Below are 19,766 nucleotides of genomic sequence, written 5' to 3' on the forward strand. Positions count from 1 at the left end.
AAAACAAAAATGACAACTTTATATTCAACAGTTTCCTCTCTTCAGTGTCAGTATAGGGCGCACGTTCATGTTTTGCGCTTGGTCATTCCTCTGATTTATTACCTCAGCTGCGCCTGTGGGTATAAATGAGGAGTATACATCAGGGCACAGTAAACATGCACAATATACTGACACTGAGGAGAAAATACTGTCGAATAAAGTTACTAGTTTTGTTTTATGTGCACACAAAAGAATCATCATAGCTTCATAATATTCCCGAAGAAATATGACCTGTTTTGGGGATGGTTTGGGTTTTTTTTTGGGCTTTGAACTTCACAGGACCCTTGCTGTATGGAGGATAAGGAAGCTCTCCGATTTCACCTAAAATATTTTTATTTGTGTTCTGAAGATGAATAAAGATCTTGGGGGTTTGAAAAGAGATGAAGGTGAGAATCTTCATCTGTTTGGTGAACTGTCAAGTTTGGCTCCAAACACAAGTTTCGTCTGTTTTGGATCTTGATTTTTCTGCTTATATGGTGCCTGTCAGAGTCATTGTCTGTGTGTCAGTTGGTGGTTTTGACGATGTCTGCCAGTAATTGTGGCGTGTGCTCCGTTATTGTTTCTGTCTGAGATATGATCTGATACGTCATCTCTCTATTATTATTATTTTCTGCTCTGCATAAGCTCCGTTTCTCCTCTACCCCCAGGTCTGAGGCAAGGTTAGCAGGTCCCCATGGCAACAGCAGCAGGCCCACATGATTCGGCACAATGTGAGTGGGACGCCTGCCAAATCGCTGGGAATTTGGGTGTGATGTTGGCATTGTGGAGAACAGGTTTAGCCCCGGTGGAAGAAGCACACGGGTCACATGAGGACTGACGTTCAGTGTGTCAGACTACAATAATACTTTTGTTAAGAGCCACTGACACTCTGCTGTTATTAAGGCTGGGAATTAGTATTCTGCTTTAATTAAGGCAAGACAGTATACAGGCAAACAGACAGATTTTTCACACACACACACACACACGGCAATTATGAGATTTGGGGTTTTTTGGCTTCGTATAAAGTGTCTTTTTTTCCTCAAGAAAACATCTGAAATGCAATTCTATGTGTTTATTTTGTTGCACTTTATCAAATTGTGTCTATAGATTTTTAATTGTAATACACGTTTTAACAGATAATCCCTCTTATTTTGCCTTTTTTCAAATCTATTTTTACTGAGAGATGTTCAAACTAAATTTGCATGATTATTTGCATGATTATACCCCCTGATGATTAAAAGTCCCCCCTGACTTTTAGCATTATTTCCTGAATTAAAAAATAAATAAAAATAACAGTACTAATAATAATATTAATATATAATATAACATTATATAATAATATCATATATATATATATATATATATATATATATATATATATATATATATAATGATTATTATAATTAATTTTTTGTAAAATTTCTTTTTGGCCATTTTTGCCTTTAATTAACAGGGCTGTGGTATTGATAGCATAGATATTTACATTAGATGTTGCCTACGCTATTGTTATCTATTGGAAGGGATACGTCAATAGAGCCGCCATTTTAGTACAGGGTAGCGCTCCTTTGAAATGAATGTGGGACCAAGGTGCAGTGGAGGACTGACCATCCAGAACCATATATATATATATATATATATATATATATATATATATATATATATATATATATATATATATATATATATATATATATACATACATACATGTATATGCATATATCTATGATTGGGAGTATTCCCAGTGGTCAGTTTACAAATATTTAGTTTAAATTACGAAACTCATAATTTTACATCACTTTTCTACATCAATGGATAAGTGATTGCACAGGCATTGTTGACAAAGAGCATGTGTTTGTGTGCATGGAAATGTATTATCTTCCTGCTTGGTAAATTTGATCTAGTCCATGTCCTGAAATACACCCCCTCCTCCTTCTGCGTTCACTTCTCATTTTAACGGAGGTAGAAATTCGTTTGTGAATGAATCTCTGTTATGAACGGCTCGTTGACTTAGTTGACAATAATACAAGTTTCTAGCACTGCAGCATCTTGTTGTCATATTTAATTTATGCTGTTTGCTGTTTATTCAACATCTTTTAGAATTTACTGCAACTAAATATATGTATGCATAATACTGCAACAACATAGTTGTTGGAGACCCTTACAACCAAGATATGACCCTATTTCATGTATAATATGGGCTCTTTAAAAGTTCACCTTTGTGCTTTGTTTTTTTTTTTTGTTTCCTCGTTACTACACCTTTACACAGCACTGAAGTCCAGTGTCTTTACATTGGCTTTAGTCTTGACTAGTGCTGTTACATGCTCATATATCTATCCATCCGTCCATCCATCCATTAATTTATTTATCCATATATCTATCCATCCATGCATCCATCCATCCATCCGTCCGTCCATCCAACCTTGCATCAATCCATCCTTGCATCCATCCATTTATCTACCCATATATCCATCCATCTATCCATTCATCCATCTATTCCGTCCGTCCATCCATCCATCCTTGCATCAATCCATCCTTGCATCCATCCATTCATCCATTTATCTATTCATCTATCCATTCATCCATCTATTCCGTCCGTCCATCCATCCATCCTTGCATCCATCCATTCATCCATTTATCTATTCATCTATCCATTCATCCATCTATTCCGTCCGTCCATCCATCCATCCTTGCATCCACCCAACCCTACATCCATCCATCCTTGCATCCATCCTTGCATTCATCCTTGCATCCATCCTTGTATCCATCCCTCCATCCATCCATCCATCCATCAGTCTGTCTGTCTGTCATCCATCCATCCATCCATCCATCCATCCATCCATCCATCCATCCATCATATAAATAGATTCCCAAAACCCCTTTAGTAAAGTCCCTTAGCATTTTTTTACCTGACTTCATATGTTCAGATTTTCTTTTGTGCACTTATATGCATATTTAATTAAATGCTGTCTCATTTGCATATTGAAATATAGCATTTTAGAAAATTTGTAATACAATTTTTTTTTCACAATCCTAATGTATGGAGATAAATGACATTTTTGTAGCCTATTCTGTAGCCTATTCACTTGCAGTGTCTGTCCTTAAAAAACCAAATGCGCACTTAGTTGCTGGGATATCACTCTCTTGTTCACTCGGTTTGTATGTGTGTGTAGCGGTGCAATCTGCCTTGTGTTTATTTTGTTGTTCTCGTTACAGACCATAAACATCACTTAGGCTGTTTGGGGTTGAGTGTTTGTGAGCCGTGTGCTATATTTGCTGATAACAGGATTTGCTTGTGCTACGAATCACCAAACGAAAAAGGTTAATTGTCAACACAAGCTCCAAAATGGCAGCACACTTTAATCTTTCGCGTGCGGATGCTTTATTATTTATCACCAGTAATTAGATATAGACAGGCTGCAGCCCGGTTTGGTTTCATGTTGTGTCGAACTGTATTGTTTGTTTCTTGGGATTCCTAAAGGTCTACAACTGAATGATGCTGTTTTCTGTTAAACTAAATGTACATTAAGTTTAGTAAATAATGTAAATAGTGAATAGTAACTAAAAACATTCATTTTGAAGCATATACTTACATGTTGCACCAATCCTGCACAATCTAATTTATTAAAATCATTAAATAAAAATTTAATAAATAAAAGTAATGTCTTTTTATTCATAGAATGAAATGTAAAGGAGTAGACTTGTTTTTGACCTTATGTATAAGAGGTAATTGGATAGAAGTGTACATAACGTTGACTGTTAAGTACAAAGCGAGTGTGTGAAGCTTTAAAATAAAAGATTAACACTAATACTAAATGAAAATTTACAACAAATAAGCTTATAAAAAATGCCAAGGACTTCCTCATCCCCATGTTGTTCCAAATGCTGTCTAACTAGTAAAAATATAATTGGTAACACTTTAGTTTAGGTCACAAATCATGCTATAACTACTGGCTTATTACCTGCCTATTTTTAAGATATTAACTGTTCATCAGTAATTATAAAGTATGATCACATTCTACATCCCTAATTCTAAAACCTAAACTCAACTTCTACCTTACTGACTAATAATATGCAGATATTTAGTCATTTGGTCACACTTTACAATAAGGTTCATTAGTTAATGTTAAGTAATGCATTTACTAACATGAACAAACATTGAACAGTACATATACTACAGTATTTATTTATGTTAATAAACATTAGTTAATAAATACAGTTGTTCGTTGTTAGTTCATGTTAACTCATGGTGCATTAACTAATTTTAACAAGCATGGACTGGAATGTTAATAATGCATTAGTAAATGTTCAAATATGATTAATAAATGCTGTACAAGTGTTGTTCATGATTAGTTTGTGTTAGTAAATGCATTAACTAATGAACCTTATTGTAAAGTGTTAACAGTTATGTTTTATGCTAATAGTGTTAGTTCATGGTTTGTTAATATCGTGACTTAAAATAGTGTAACCTACATGTTTATCTTAAATGGTTAAAAAAAAATAAGAAACTTTTAAATTGTGAAAATTTAAAATATGTAATGTTTGTTTAAATAATGATAAAAAAGTGAGTTTGAAGACTTAAAATGTTGTTTATATCTTATTTAACAAACAAATAAAATTAAGCAAGACAAAATCTAGATACTGCAATAATTATGTTTTTATTTTACAAAGCTGTGATTGAAAGCATTATACACTATGCATTTACTGTGTGCTATAGAAATATTACAGTTTAGGGATGGTTCAGTACAGAGTAGTTCGTGACGAAGCTATTAAAATATTAGCTGACCCCTCGCATGCTTTACTTTTGTGATTATGAGTTACTGAAAATCTTTTTTCAGACACATCAATTAGACTTTAAATATGTAATATTTGTGTTGATTTGTGTTTTGATGTCAGTTTTTGTTCAGTGCGTGCAAATGTGCCAAGAGTCCAAGACAAATTTTTATATACACTACCTGACAAAGGTCTTGTCGCTTATGCATGTTTTAGGATCAACAAATAATAACTTGACTTCTGGTTGATCATTTGGTATCAAAAGTGGCTTATATGAAAGGCAAAGGCCTGTAGATTATGCTTCTTTTACCAAAATAAAATATGATGATGCCTTGATTTTGAATTATTTAATTAGGACAGTAAAGTCTGACTTTGCTTAGACAAAAGTCTTATTACTCTCAAACAGAAATAATGTACAGTATAGAACATAAAGTCATGGTGCAGTGGAAAAAGATTTAATCTTGTGTATGACTCCCATGAGCGTGGAGGACTTCATCCATACATCTCTGCAATGACTTATTAATAAAGTCATCTGGAATGACAAAGAAAGCGTTCTTGCAGGACTCCCAGATTTTCGAGATTTTTTAGATTCATTTTCAATGCCTCCTTCTTCATCTTACCCCAGACATGCTCAATAATGTTCATTTCTGGTGACTGGGCTGGCCAATCCACCATGACCCTCTTTGCCTTCATGCACTTTATTGTGGAGGCTGAAATATAAAAAGAAATGCTATCCTGCTGAAGAATTTGCTAATTTTCTGTTTTTTGTAATGGGCAGCACAATTGTCTTGTTGATGGTGCCATCCTCACTGCAAATTTCTTGCATGCCCCTATACTGAATGTAACCCCAAACCATGATCTTTTCTTTACCAAACTTGACAGATTTCTATGAGAATCTTGGGTCCATGAGGGTGCCAATAGGTCTTCTACAGTATTTGTGATGATTGGGAAGCAGTTGCTCCTACAACTGAGTACAAAAAATATATATAAACAAAAAAAAAAACATATATAAACAAAATCAATATATAAACAAATATGAGTGAGTTTACAGGTATTAGGGTTCAGTGTTGTTTTTAAAAATACTCTGATTCTCACAGTAACACTAAAACAATGCATTACTTTCCAGTTTGGAACAACATAAAGGTGAGCAAATGATAACAGAAGTAAAAAAAAAAAAAAAGTTTGATCCTTCCTATTAAGACTTCAAAATTAGTCACCACTTTTGGTGTGTAGTGCACTTGTTGGCAGGCAGGAGAGTTGACTGGGCTCAGTGAAGCCTGACGGTGAATAAGGGGGGGTGGGAGGTGGTCATGTTTTCCACTGGCACGTCGTTAACCTCCCGGGTCTGTGGGGAGAATCGGAGCTTAGAGCGTGGATCATTTGTTTGTGGGACCCCCGGGGGGAGGCAGACCCCATGCCTGAAAATGGGCTTCCAAAACAGCAGTGGGTTGACGAGAGGGGAGGGACTGGATGAGTAGAGGGAGGAGGAGAGGGGGACACAAAAACAAAAACACCCCAAGGGTCGGGGGTCCCCCTTGGGCAGAGGCCTGCAAACTATATGTGTCCCCCAATCAGTGATCCAGAGGTGCTGGTTAAACAAGTGCTGCTTATTACTTCACTGTTCAGCAGTCGCACACACACTTTTACAGATGACCAGTGTTTCATTTACTGCAGTACACGAGTACAGCTCCAAATGTGGAATTAAGTCTGTTTAATAGTAAATAACTTATATAATATCAACCCAACATACAGATATCGATAGAGCTCTGTTGTTTTTTGATGATCAAGGGGATTTTGACCTGAAGCTTTAACACTGCAAAACTCTGAACCAACACCAACAAATAAATAAATCTGCATATCAATCAATATAAAGTACCACACTGAAAAAAACTTTCAAGCAATACTTCATTCAATTCGAAATGTATCTTTCATTTCAGTTTAATATTATTTGTTTTATTTGTCAAGTGATATATTTTAAGTTCAAAACGGTTAAATATAAATGTTTTTGATTAAGAGCTCAACTAAGAAATATTTGTTTCGACCGATGTTAAATTGTAAGGTTATTCACACAGGCCAGCACATGTGTATTAAACAGAAACTCAATATGCTTTGTACTTTCATGGGCTTAAAAAATATTAAGGCAAAATATTTATTTTTTTTATTGGCTCAAGTGATCAAATTTAGATGTGAAACCATTACCCTGATTTTTTAAAAAGGATGAATGAACATTACATATCTTCTTGTTTAGAACAAAAAGAGAATTGAAATGGATTTAATTTCTTCAACAAGACAATATGCTTTCTATCAGACTATATAAAATTGTTCTCATGGAGATAGAAAATATTGTTTAGGGCAAATAATTTATTTTTGATTTGGGTCAAGAGATAACATTTAGATGTAAACCATTACCTTATTTTTTTTTAAATTGGATGAATAAAAGCTTTTTCCAGTGCATTACATAAAAAATTAGAAATAAATAGCTACAAAAGAGGGGTGAAAATGAATTTTGTAATTAATTCATAACAATTTAACATAATGTCACCTTGGAATGATAAGGTTCTATCTCCGTTCTAAATGATTTTGAGATATTAAGCTACAAAAAATAACTACAATGTAAATAACTTCTAAAAATAATTCCATTATGTAAATAAGTTGTAATTTAATAATAGTCAATAACTGAATTTACTAAATTTGACAAAAATGTCAGATAGAACCTTATAATTCTAAGGTGACGATGTGTCTATTATACGTCTAAAGTTTAGACATACCAACATATTTTATAGGTGTTAGTATTTAGCTTGGTCAAATGGTAATAAAATATAAGATGTTTATCTTGACTTCTCTTTTCTGAAAAACATAAATCTATATGTGCTGCTGTTCAAAAAAACAATATTGTCTTTTTTTACATTCTGAAAAAGTTAAATACTCCAGGAACTCTGTCAGCTTATTCTATATAATGGAGAATCCTGTTATTTCTTTTTTGTTGAGACCTTCTTTTATCCCTTTTTATTTATTTATTAATTCCTTTATTAACTAGCAAAATGTTTTCTTATTTTTGTTTGTGGGGTTGATTTGGGTTGGGATAAGGGTAATGGTATAGTTGTTTATATAACTGTATTATATTAATATTCTGTATGTTTAAAACCAGCAGAATATATTATATATTTGACATGTCATGAACTTACTGTTATTAAAATATCTGCCTAATAGAAAACAAAAACAACATATCGGAACAAATAAATCATTAGTGGACTATAAAAGAATGTACACTTTACTCTGTATAAAATGCTGGGTTGTACACAATTGATTTGTGTTGGGACTACATTAAGTTAAGAATTAAGTTTACTTATTAGTTACAAGTGGCATAACATAAAACAATTAAGATGTCTCCAAAAACCTCAAGAATTGGGTTGTTTCAGCTCAATTTAAATAAGTAGTTTGAACGAACAGCAATCATCTTTGTTTTGAGTGTAAAAAAATGCAGGGTATCACACAGTTCATTCAGGTTGTTCAAACACAAATCGATTAAGTTAAACAAATTTAAGTGGATTAAGCATAAAACAATTAAGTTTTCCTTAAAAAAAATGAAGAATTGTGTTATTTAGGCTCAATTTACATAATGAACAAGCAGCAAAACCATGTTTGAGTGTATTTTTTTAATCGAATAACCACTTTTTATTTCACAATACACATTTCTTCTCAATATCAATGTTGAAAATAATTGTTCCACTCAATGTTTTACAGAAACCATAATCAAGTTTTCAGGATCCTTTGATGAGCTGAAAAAGTTTAAAAGAACTGATTTTATCTGATTTGACTACTCTCAGATAATGACGTTTGCTGCTTGTTTAAACCACTAATCCAAAATGAGTTGAAACAACACAATTCTTGAGTTTTTTTGGGGGACAACTTAATTGTTTTATGTTCAATCAACTTAACATTTCTAAAAACGGTTTACTTAACATGAAGGAATTGTGTGAAACCCTGCATTTTTACAGTGTATCACTTTGTCCACTGTGAGTCAGTTAGTATATTATAAATCATGAGTATTTTTTTATATAAATATACAATAAATCTTATGAACAGTAGCACACTAATGATAAAAACTGTGTTTGCAAAACACATCTTAACACTTTCCAAAGCCCTGTTTAAAACTTTAAAAAGGCCAAAATGTATTTACCAAATAAATATTTTTTATATAATATATAAATATAGAGTGGTTCTTCAAAACTAGAAAATGATCTATTGCGCCTAATAGTTTTCCCCTTCAAAATGTTAGATAACGTCTGTCCTCTGCAAAAGGACATCGTAATCTGCCGTTCTTGAAGCTGATGTCCACTTACTACTCTAGAAATACTTCCAGTTCCTGCTTCATTAGTCATTCTGACGTTATGCAATTATGAATAAAAAAGTTTCAGTCAGTTTACAATAAGGTTTCATTAAAGTTAATGTATTTAATATCAGGAACTAATAATGAACAATATAGCATTTATTAATAATAGTTCAACATTTACTAAACCATTATTAAAATACAAATTTATGCCTGGTAACAGTAGTACTGTAATGCACTCTGATACATACATATGATAAATGCATTAACTAACACAACCCTTTTGTAAACGTTTCCCTTTCCAAACCTATTCCAACATATATTAGAGAAGTCCATCACATTCACATATTTTTTTCCAACTCTAAAATCTAACATCACGTTCATTCCCGGAGCCTTGTGTTTTAGGTATATTGGTGCAGTGAGTGCCTCGAGTTGAAGCTTCATTGACCCCCGCTGCTCTTTTTAGTGGAAGAGGGTGAACCAGTACAATGATGATGGCTACAAGACATTGAATCCGCTCTATACCATATACTGCTGAGCTGGTAAATACTCTTACAATCAGTGTATTTTCATCCAACCTTTCACCCCCTTCTTTTTCTTTTCCACCCAACAGTGCCCCCTCTATTTTCCTACCTCTTTATCCCTTTTAATTAGAAGGCAAATTCTGCTGGGCTGGAGAGATCTAATCCTCCGCCACCCAACAATGCACAGAGTTTGCTTTGAACAACCGACCTGCGGCCCTTAAACACAAACCCCCGCCGCCACTGCCCCTCCGCTACCTAGCCTTCTCCACAGCTGATCTGGGAACAGCGGCACTGCCGTCCTCTGAATGGCCACGTACAGGGATTAGAGAGATGCATTCTGAATCCAGGTCATGCAAAAATCACACACAGAAGGCTTGATGCTTTTTTAAAACAGTAATAGTTCTGCTGAAAAAGACCAGAGCAATTCCAGCGGGATGGCTGTGGCATTGGCATTAAAATCTCAAAACATAAACTCACAGAGGATATGTTAACATTATATTTAAATACATTGGTTTATATTTTCCATACAATTACATTAACCACAGATCTATGGGATCAGAAAAATATCAATCTGTAAACATTTCTTTGATTTTAAATGAGGAAAATGTTATGCTGTGTTTATGTTATGCACATCCAAATGTTATGGATGTGACCATATGTATGCAAGTTTAGAGTATATAACATGTTTTGTAGAATTTCTGTGAATTAAACTGCACAACCCAAAAGAAACAGAGCTAATCAAAAAGGTAAGAGTTGGCTCGCTATAAAACAAAACTATGGATTTTAGTTTATTTATGCATTTATGAGGAAAAAGCTTGGTTATGGATGGGACACCTCTCCGTTATGGATGTGACAGATGCGAAATTGGCACTTGTGAGACTTTAAATAAAATATAATAGTTTGAAACTATTGACAGAGATATTATTGAGTATTTTTACTGTAAAATACAAACCTAAGCAAGCAATGTAGAAATGGTTTCACTATTTAGGGTAGGTTGACATTTGCATTGAATTGCTCACTTGCTTTTTTTTTTGTTCAAAGGGAAATGTTACACAATTTATGGCTTAATTGCACTCTAAAATGTACTTATTGTTAATATTTAGCATGCACTGTAAGTGTTTTTGTAAAATGTACAACAATAAACTGGCAGTTATGGTTGCCAGAATTTAAATTATGATTAAAACCATGAAAAAATAATAATAAATAACATTTTATGATAATCTACCATATTTAATTCTATTATAGTGCTATACAATAAATGTTTTCAAGTACTAACAGATGTACGCGTCTTAAGAAAAAAGTTATATAACAAATCAAAGCACATTACAAAAAAAATTAGCTGCAAGCACAAAATTTACTAATTGAAATAATTTAGAAATTGTATGATATCTTTATATTACTGCAAAACGCCATCATGTTAACCCACATGACAAAAGTAATGCAGTAAATGTCATTTACCAAAATTAGATATACACAAAACTCTAAAGTACATCATTGATGAAAAAATAAAAACTAAAAAGAATGTCAGTAATGACAACAAAATATTATAAAGTGTAAAGTGTCCTGCAGATCTTCTGGAAAAGTCAATTTACTGTTTTATATATATATATATATATATATATATATATATATATATATATATATATATATATATATATATATAGATAGATAGATAGATAGATAGATAGATAGATAGATAGATAAATAGATAGATAGATAGATAGATAGATAGATAGATAGATAGATAGATAGATAGATAGATAGATAGATAGATAGATAGATAGATAGTAATTATAAATTTGAGCAATATCACACGAGTAGCAGTGTGATATGGATGTATATCGGCACTGGTGGGAGGAGTGCCTTAGTGTCTCACCAGTGACAATATACGTCCATATCGCACTGCTACGAGTGTGATATTGCTGTATTGTTGTGTGTGTATGTATGTATGTATATGTATGTATATATATATATATATATATATATATATATATATATATATATATATATATATACACACAACAGTTCAATGGCACAATCGTGTGTATAAAAAAGAAAATTAGTCATGAGAAAGTATTAAAAAAATAGTCTAAAAAATCTGAAGTCTACAAAGGACAAGGAACTACTTTCTTCCACCATTCATTCACATTTCCAGCTGACTGAACAGCAGAAACCGTTGCTCCTTCACAAATGTCACTTTAGAGCTAGTGTTTGAATGACAAAGACAATGACAAAAGAGGTGATTTTGCTCACATTTTAAGATTATAAGGCTGAACGTCATAAAATGCCATCAGTCTACAGAGATTTCCCAGTATTTTTCTGTTGTAATCGTGAGATCGCAATAATTAACTCTGAAAAAGCCAAAGCAAAGCAGACATTACCAGAAACACTACCATACTATGGTTTAAATACAGCACTACAGCATACAAAAGAGAGAGATCGACTTAATAAAGTAATTACCTGTTTTATAATGATTTCATCAGCGGTGGTTTGAAATGCAAAAAAAGCTCCCCTAAGGAAATAATTATGCTTTTCTTTCACCATCTTGTGACTATCTTTGCTCTGCTCAGTACGACAGGCTGATGGCCACTGATCTTTGAAACTATAAATATTTAAAACAGGCACTGTCCTTATAAATAAACTGCATAGTTGCTATCTAAACAACTACATTGGTGCTTAAAAAAGCCTCAAAAGTACATTATGTTGTCCAACAGCTGCAATATTTGTTAAACTGTAGTGAGTCTATTGTTCTGCTATCACAATGTGGGCAGAGTAATACAGAAGAGTGAAGAGGCTGAAAAATGTATTGCAGTATGTTGCACGGCTATCAGCCAATCAGATTTAAGGATCAGCCAGAACTGTTGTATGTATAGACATACTTTTAAACATTCAGTGTTGGATTTGTTTTGTTTGGTTAGCTGAATCTATATTTTGTAGTATCAGTGTAGGCTTTAAAGGGATGGTTCACAAAAATTTTGAATGAATTCTGTCATCATTTACTTTCCCTTTATTAATCCTAAACCTGTTTGAGTTTTTATTTTTGTTCTATTGAAAAAAAAAGAAGCAATTTTAAAAAATGTTGGAAACCTGTAATCATTATCACCCAAATTACTTGTTTTTGTCCTACAATGAAAGTCAGTGGTTACAGGTTTTCAATATTTTTCAACATATCCTGTTTTGTGCTGACCGAGTTTTCAATTTTAGGTAAACTATCCCTTTAAAAACACCAATTCCAAAGGTGGAAGTCAAACGTGACAGAGTTAGATGTTAGATGGAGAGCGAGTGAGAAAGAGAGAGAGAGAGAGTGTGTTATATAGCACTGACAGCCTGTTCCTCTGCTAATTTCCATATATATTAATGTTCTTCATTGTACATAGAGGATCTCATTAGTCTGTGTGATTTTCAGTCAAGATGCAGTTGGTGGATATTCATAAAACTCATCATTACATGCATATGTGTTTATGCGTGTGGACGCACATTTGCATTCCGTTGTTTGTGAGTGACATTTGTTGATGTGAAAGTCTGTCGGTGCAGATAGTTTGAGAAAAAACAAAGATAAGGTTATGCAAAATTATGCATTTACACATACAATTGTACAACAATGCATAATTCTGTGTATGTCGTAACAATGCATTCTTCACATGAGATCTAAATGTTTGCCATCACCCAGTAAATTAAGCGAACCTCTATTTTAATGCATCAAGATTATCTAATGTTGCATTCTTTTACACGAGACCTAAATATTTTCCATTACTCGGGAAATTAGGACAAACTATATTTTAATACATCAAAATTGGTTAATGTATTCCCAATTAAAGAATATTTTTCTCTCTTTAGTTTCTTCTCTTGGTCCATTAAATTAGCTGACCTTTCTCCATGTCTCTGTACTCTGGATCGGCCAATTACAGTGGCTGAAGTGATGCTTTTAAAAAGCATAAAATGGAAATGATATTCATGCTGTCCTCAAAGCAGTCTGCCTTTCATATGTCCTGACGCCAGGGTGGTGAGGTCATCAGATACACTCATAATGTGAAAAAATGAAAAAGGATAATGACACAGGGTTCTGCTAGTACATACAAGGAGATAAGCACAGCGAGCGTTTCATGTTTTAGTTATATTATATGCGCAATTTAATGTTTAAATGCATGGTTTTAAAATTTGGTAACACTTTCCATTAAACTTATGTAACTGACACTGTTTTAGTTCATTATAATCTTCTATGGGAAGCTGCTTCGGTACAATCTACATTGTAAAAGCGTTTTAAAAATAAATATTAACTGAATTGAACTTAAAATACAGTGAAATATACAGTTGAGGTCAGAATTATTAGCCCCCCAAACCCCCCCCCCCCCCCCCCCCTTTTTCATTTTTATTTTTTTATTTATTTCCCAAATGATGTTTAACTGATCAAGGAAATTTTCACAGTATGTCTGATAATATTTTTTTCTTCTGGAGAAAGTCATATTTGTTTTATTTTGGCGAGAATAACAGCAGTTTTAAATTTTTTAGACACCATTTTAAGGACAAAATTTAGTCTTCAAACCATTCATAAACAATAACTTGCTTAATTACCCTAACCTGCCTAGTTAACCTAATTAACCTAGTTAAGAATTTAAATGTCACTTTAAGCTGTATAGAAGTGTCTTAAAAAGATGTAGTCAAATATTATTTACTGTCATCATGACAAAGATAAAATAATTCAGTTATTAGAAATGAGTTATTAAAACTATTATGTTAAGAAATGTGTTGAAAAAATCTCTCCATTAAAGAGAAATTGGGGGAGAAAAACAGGAAGCTAATAATTCTGGGGGGCTAATAATTCTGACTTCAACTGTATATACAGTGTTTAATAACTTTGTAGCGTTAATAAATATAAAAATGCTTTTGTTTATTCACAGAGAAATAACTGTACCTAAATTTAAAACAGCATTAGTAAATGTTGAAACTAACATGAATTAAAAGGAATAAATGCTGTGTAAGTAAGTTAACTAATATATGTTAACAAATTAAAACATTTCTATATTTAAGTGTTTGTAGCAGGGCGAAGTAGTGGCGCAGTAGGTAGTGCTGTCGCCTCACAGCAAGAAGGTCGCTGGTTCAAGCCTCGGTTCAGTTGGTGTTTCTGTTTGGAGTTTGCATGTTCTCCCTGCATTCGCTTGGGTTTACTAAGGGTGCTCCGGTTTCCCCCACAGTCCAAAGACATGCAGTACAGGTGAATTAAGTAAGCTAAATTGTCCGTAGTGTATGTGTGAATGTGTGTACTGATGTTTCCCAGATGGGTTGCGGCTGTAAGGGCATCTGTTGCTTAAAAACTTGTTGGATAAGTTGGCGTTTCATTCCGTTGTGGTGACCACGGATTAATAAAGGGACTAAGCCGACAAGTGTTTGTAGCAACAATTTGAAAAAGTTCACTGCATTGTGGTGACCCCTGATATAAGGGGCTAAGCTGAAGCAAAATGAATGAATGAACGAACAAACGAATCTAGTGGTTTGAGTTCAGCACATTACTTTCTACTCTCATTTCCCAGTTTTATTTTTATTGTTCACTTTTTTCCTTTTAAATTATTCAAAAGAATTACGCTTGATTGAAAATCATATTACTGCTAAACTCCTGGTGCATTCAAGCCATGTCAGAAAGACTATATTTATGAGTTATAACACAAAAATTTTACCACAGTGATAATTAGGAGTAGGAAGCTATAATATTATATTTGATTTATTTATTTATATATTTTTATTCATTTTGAGATGGTGGCTTAAAAAAACAAGTTGGACACCATGGAAGAAACACCCATACAAATAAATAATTATATATTTATTCATAATATAATATTATAATTCATTAATTTTCTTTGTTGGCTTAGTCCCTTTATTAATCTGGGGTTGCCACAGTGGAATGAACCCCCAACTTATCCGTCATATGTTTTTACGCAGCGGATGCCCTTCCAGCTGTTTCCCATCTCTTACATTAATACACACTCACTCACACTCATACACTATGGACAATTTAGCCTATCCAATTCACCTGTACTGCATGTCTTTGGACTGTGGGGGAAACCGGAGCAGCTGGAGGAAACCTACGCGAACACAGAGAGAACATGCAAACTCCACAAAGAAATGTCAACTGACCCAGCTGAGGCTCGAACCAACAACCTTCTGGCTGTGATGCGACAGCACTACCTACTGCGCCACTGCATTGCCTAATATTATAATAATATATTTTTAATTATATTATAATTAATATAAATAAATAATTATAATTATATTATAATTAATATAAATAAATAATTATAAATACATTTGTGTGTGTGTATAGAATTTATACAATAGAATTTAAGACAACAGAATTTATATATTAAAACACAAGGAGAAATTTGCATGTGCAAAATTCCGTAGCATAGTACTTGTTGCACATTTATGGAGACAATCTTGGGCAAAATATACTTGCAAAATAAAAGAAAGTTTTGCAAACAAAAAATAAAGTACTGAGCAAAATAAATAAATAAATAAATAAATAAACGCAAATCCCCAAAAATTGCAAAGCGAAAATAAATTTTTAAAAAACAAATAAATTTTGCTAACAAAATTAAACAAATGCAAAAGTAAAAATTAAGCTTTGAGAAAAATAAAAATAACAAATAAAAATCAAGCAGTGCAAAACAAACTAAAATATTTGCTATAAAAAAACTACATATTGCCTTTACAAAACCTGCCTAGTCAATTGCAATGCTCATTTTGATTAGCTTGTTAGTCAACTGTGAGTTTGCGACGGTGTTTTCACTTTGTATTGCACGGCCTGCCGTAAACGCCCAAGTTCCCTTGACTCCGCCCCCTTGTCAAATCAGGGCCACAAAGTAAAACGTGCAGAAACATGAAGTGCAAAGTGAAAGCAGCATCGCATACTCAGGGTTGAATATATGCATTTTTTGCACTGCTTGATTTTTATTTGCAGTTCTTTTTATGTTTGCAAATTTAAAAAAATAATAATAATTTTTATTTTCCTTTTGCAGTTCTTAATTTTTGCTAGCAATTTTTTTTTCTCAAAAATAAATTTTTTTGCTTTGTGATTTTTGGAGATTTGCATTTATTTTTGTTCAATACTTTATTTTTCGCTTCCAAGACTTTTATTTTGCAAGTATATATGCATGGCCCTAGATTGACTCCATACCATTTCATTGAGAAAAAAAAAAAGCATTAGTAGAAAATGTATATTGCCATATTGCTGAACCAAAGTTTTACACACCAACAAGTTCTCTACAAATTAAAGTATCTCATAAATCTAAATAGGCCCACACAGAATCTGCGCATGCAGAAATCATCATTGAGTCTATTTATTTACTAGTGTAAATGTCTGTAAATTTATATTAATTCCATTTTTACATTAATTTCAGGAATATTATTGACTAATATGAAAATGATCATATGATTTATTTACAATACAAATCTGCAGCAACTGTGTGATGCTACCATGTCAATATGGACCAAAATCTCTGAGGAATATTTCCAGTACCTTGTTGGATCTATGCCACTAAGGATTAAGGCAGTTCTGAAGCCGAAAGGGGGTTCATCCCGGTACTAGTAGGTGTACTTATTAAGGTGGCCAGTAAGTGTATACGTACAGCATTTAATATCCTTGTGAACGTTAATAAATATAGAAGTGCTTATGTTTGATCAAATTGTAATAATGTATGTAAAATTGAATGTATTATTAAATGTTCAAACTAAAAAGTTTGTAAAGTAGAATTTTCTGTTATTTAGTAGCCAGATTACATGAGAGACTTGCTTTGTTTACCAATTAACTGGATCGAATTGGATTTACATTAAATAACAGTTCAAAAGGTATTATTTTTATTCCATATATTAGGTATTTAATTACGATACTCCCAAAATCATTCAGCATATATCCACAGATTTTCACAAAATTCTGTGCAGAAATAGCAAAAAAATGTCTGCAGATTCTGCCTGGCCCTACGAATGACAAACAACCACTATATTACCATCAGTCGCTGTGAAAGACTATTCATGTTTTTCCAAATATAAACACACTTTGCAACAAAAGTTCACCCTCCCATTTTGAAAATAAATATAACAAATAATGCAGCCTGTTTTATTCATTTTTTCCCGTTGTCTTTGAGCTGTTTACTATTGAAACAAATTAGTCTAAATGCTACCCTGCTGCGAAGTGTAACGCAACACTCTCTGACTGCTAATATTTGTGTATATTAGGCCCTGCCATTACATAATTATTACTTTGATCTAATGTTAATGCACTCTGATCGTAAGTCTCTGCCTCAGGGGAGTGTGCAGTGCGTATAGGTGATATTTCTGGATGTATCACACAGATGGAGGGCCGCGGGGGAAGTCGGTCCATGGGCCTCCTCTGAATTCTGTGAATGATTGCGCACCATGATGGCTCCCCTTGTACAGTTTTGTAGCCTAAATATTTTACAAACTTAATTGGCATTCTCAGGGGAGAGCCGCCAGCTGCCTGCCTGATGGCATGGATGTTTAATTACCAGGCAGGCAGACGGGCAAACTGTCTGGAGAGAGCAGAACGACTGTAAAGCGTTTACAGTAGAAAGAGACAGAATTCTGCTCTTTATATAGAGGTTATCGGTTTTAATTGTAGAGAAAAGCTCTGCTATTTTATTAGTTTAGCACATGCTAACAGCAAACTGTGCTGAAATTAAATGTAAGTAAAGTCTGTAGTTTTGTGTAGCTGTTTGTGGATGGATGTTCCAGATCTTATGAGGTTCTGTCGTTGTTTTGACGCTGACTTGAAGACCCAATCCCAATTCTACACATGGAAACAACATTAGCATTATAGCAGACACTGTAAAAGGCTAATTCCCAGCACTAGACTTTTCACACAGGGTATTTGAGTGTTATAGAGTGACAGATGTGAAAAGTATGTTGTGGGACTACTATGCAGGAGTTGTTATTATTGTGGATTACAGAGAGTGAAATTTAGTGAGGGTTTTTTATCCATTTTTGTTAAAGCATGACCGTAAACCACGAACACTGTTATGAATGTATTAAAACTTATGCTTAATTGTTGTAGAAAACTTCTAATAATGCCAACAAATACTAGTTTGTGCATCTCCTCAGGTATGCAGCAATGTTGCCCTTGTAGCTGGTGTATTCTGGAAATTTTGTACCTCTTGGTTTCGAGTGTGGTCCTGGAAAACCTCTTTCAAGAGCTATCTAGATCTTTCCTTAGCCCTACACCTTTAAGCTAAAGAGAATTAGATGGTAAGGGGAAGTCCACATGAATCAGAAGTTGCGACTGTCTAATGGTAAAGCAGTTCCTAGAAAAACTGAATAGTAAATGAGAAAACAGTGGGTGTGGCTTGTTTTTCTACTGCGAGCTGATTGGATGTAAATAAACAATCGAGATTTCATTCAGAAAGATCAGGAAAAGGGTTTGGGGAAAGTTATTACAACCTAACTAACTCCTCCTGCTCACCATATCTGTTTGTTTTTAAAACAGACAGTAGGAAGAGCGTGGTTAAGTCATATCAAAGAGCATAGAATCACCAAGAGGCGACACTCTAGTGCGATTCGGGAAACAGCCACTAGATAGCTATTTTGGAATAAAAATTCCAATAGAACAACAGCATATTATAAGTCTGTAAAATAAACTATTAAAATAGCTGATGATTGTGATGATGTATTGTCATCTTTTAGGTTGTATCTCAGCTTTAATGTGCTTTTTAAATAAATAAATTAAAAACAAAGCAGCTGCTTGCCATCGTGACAGCAATAAGACCCAATGGACAGCCGACCGCTTTCACTTCAAAATGGCGGAATCCGGGGCTGTTGCTGGGCGCTGCTGTTGCAACGGAATATTCTATCGAGAGTCGCCTTTCGGTCATTCTAAGCTCTTTGGTCACATCCAATACCTTAGATCGCCATCATCTGAGAATTTAACAGAAAATTAACAGGAAGTGCATTATCAGATATCATCTTATTGACATGCACAGATGAATTGTTTACCACAGAACTAGATGCTAGAATGTGAGCTTACATAACCATAGGGTTAGTTTTAATTTCATGTGTACTTCAAGTCAATGTATATGTGGTTTTTAAAGCATATGCTAACATAATTGTGCAGCCAAACAAGT

General features: G+C 33.6%; 1 protein-coding gene across 5 annotated transcripts in view; it reads left to right on the forward strand.

The window, feature by feature from the left end:
- tmem260 (transmembrane protein 260) overlaps positions 1-19,766 on the forward strand; it is a 177,183-nt gene that overhangs the window by 146,604 nt on the left and 10,813 nt on the right. Inside the window, exon 19 of one of the 5 annotated variants that reach the window (XR_015512640.1) lies at positions 687-749. The exons of the other annotated variants lie outside the window; for them this stretch is intronic. The gene's annotated coding sequence lies outside the window, so the exon portion shown is untranslated. The remainder of the gene's footprint in view (positions 1-686; positions 750-19,766) is intronic. 5 annotated transcript variants of the gene reach the window in all.

The sequence above is a fragment of the Danio rerio genome, chromosome 17 (assembly GCF_052040795.2).
Source record: "Danio rerio strain M-AB ecotype USA chromosome 17, GRCz13ab, whole genome shotgun sequence".
NCBI classification, from domain to species: Eukaryota; Metazoa; Chordata; class Actinopteri; order Cypriniformes; family Danionidae; genus Danio; species Danio rerio.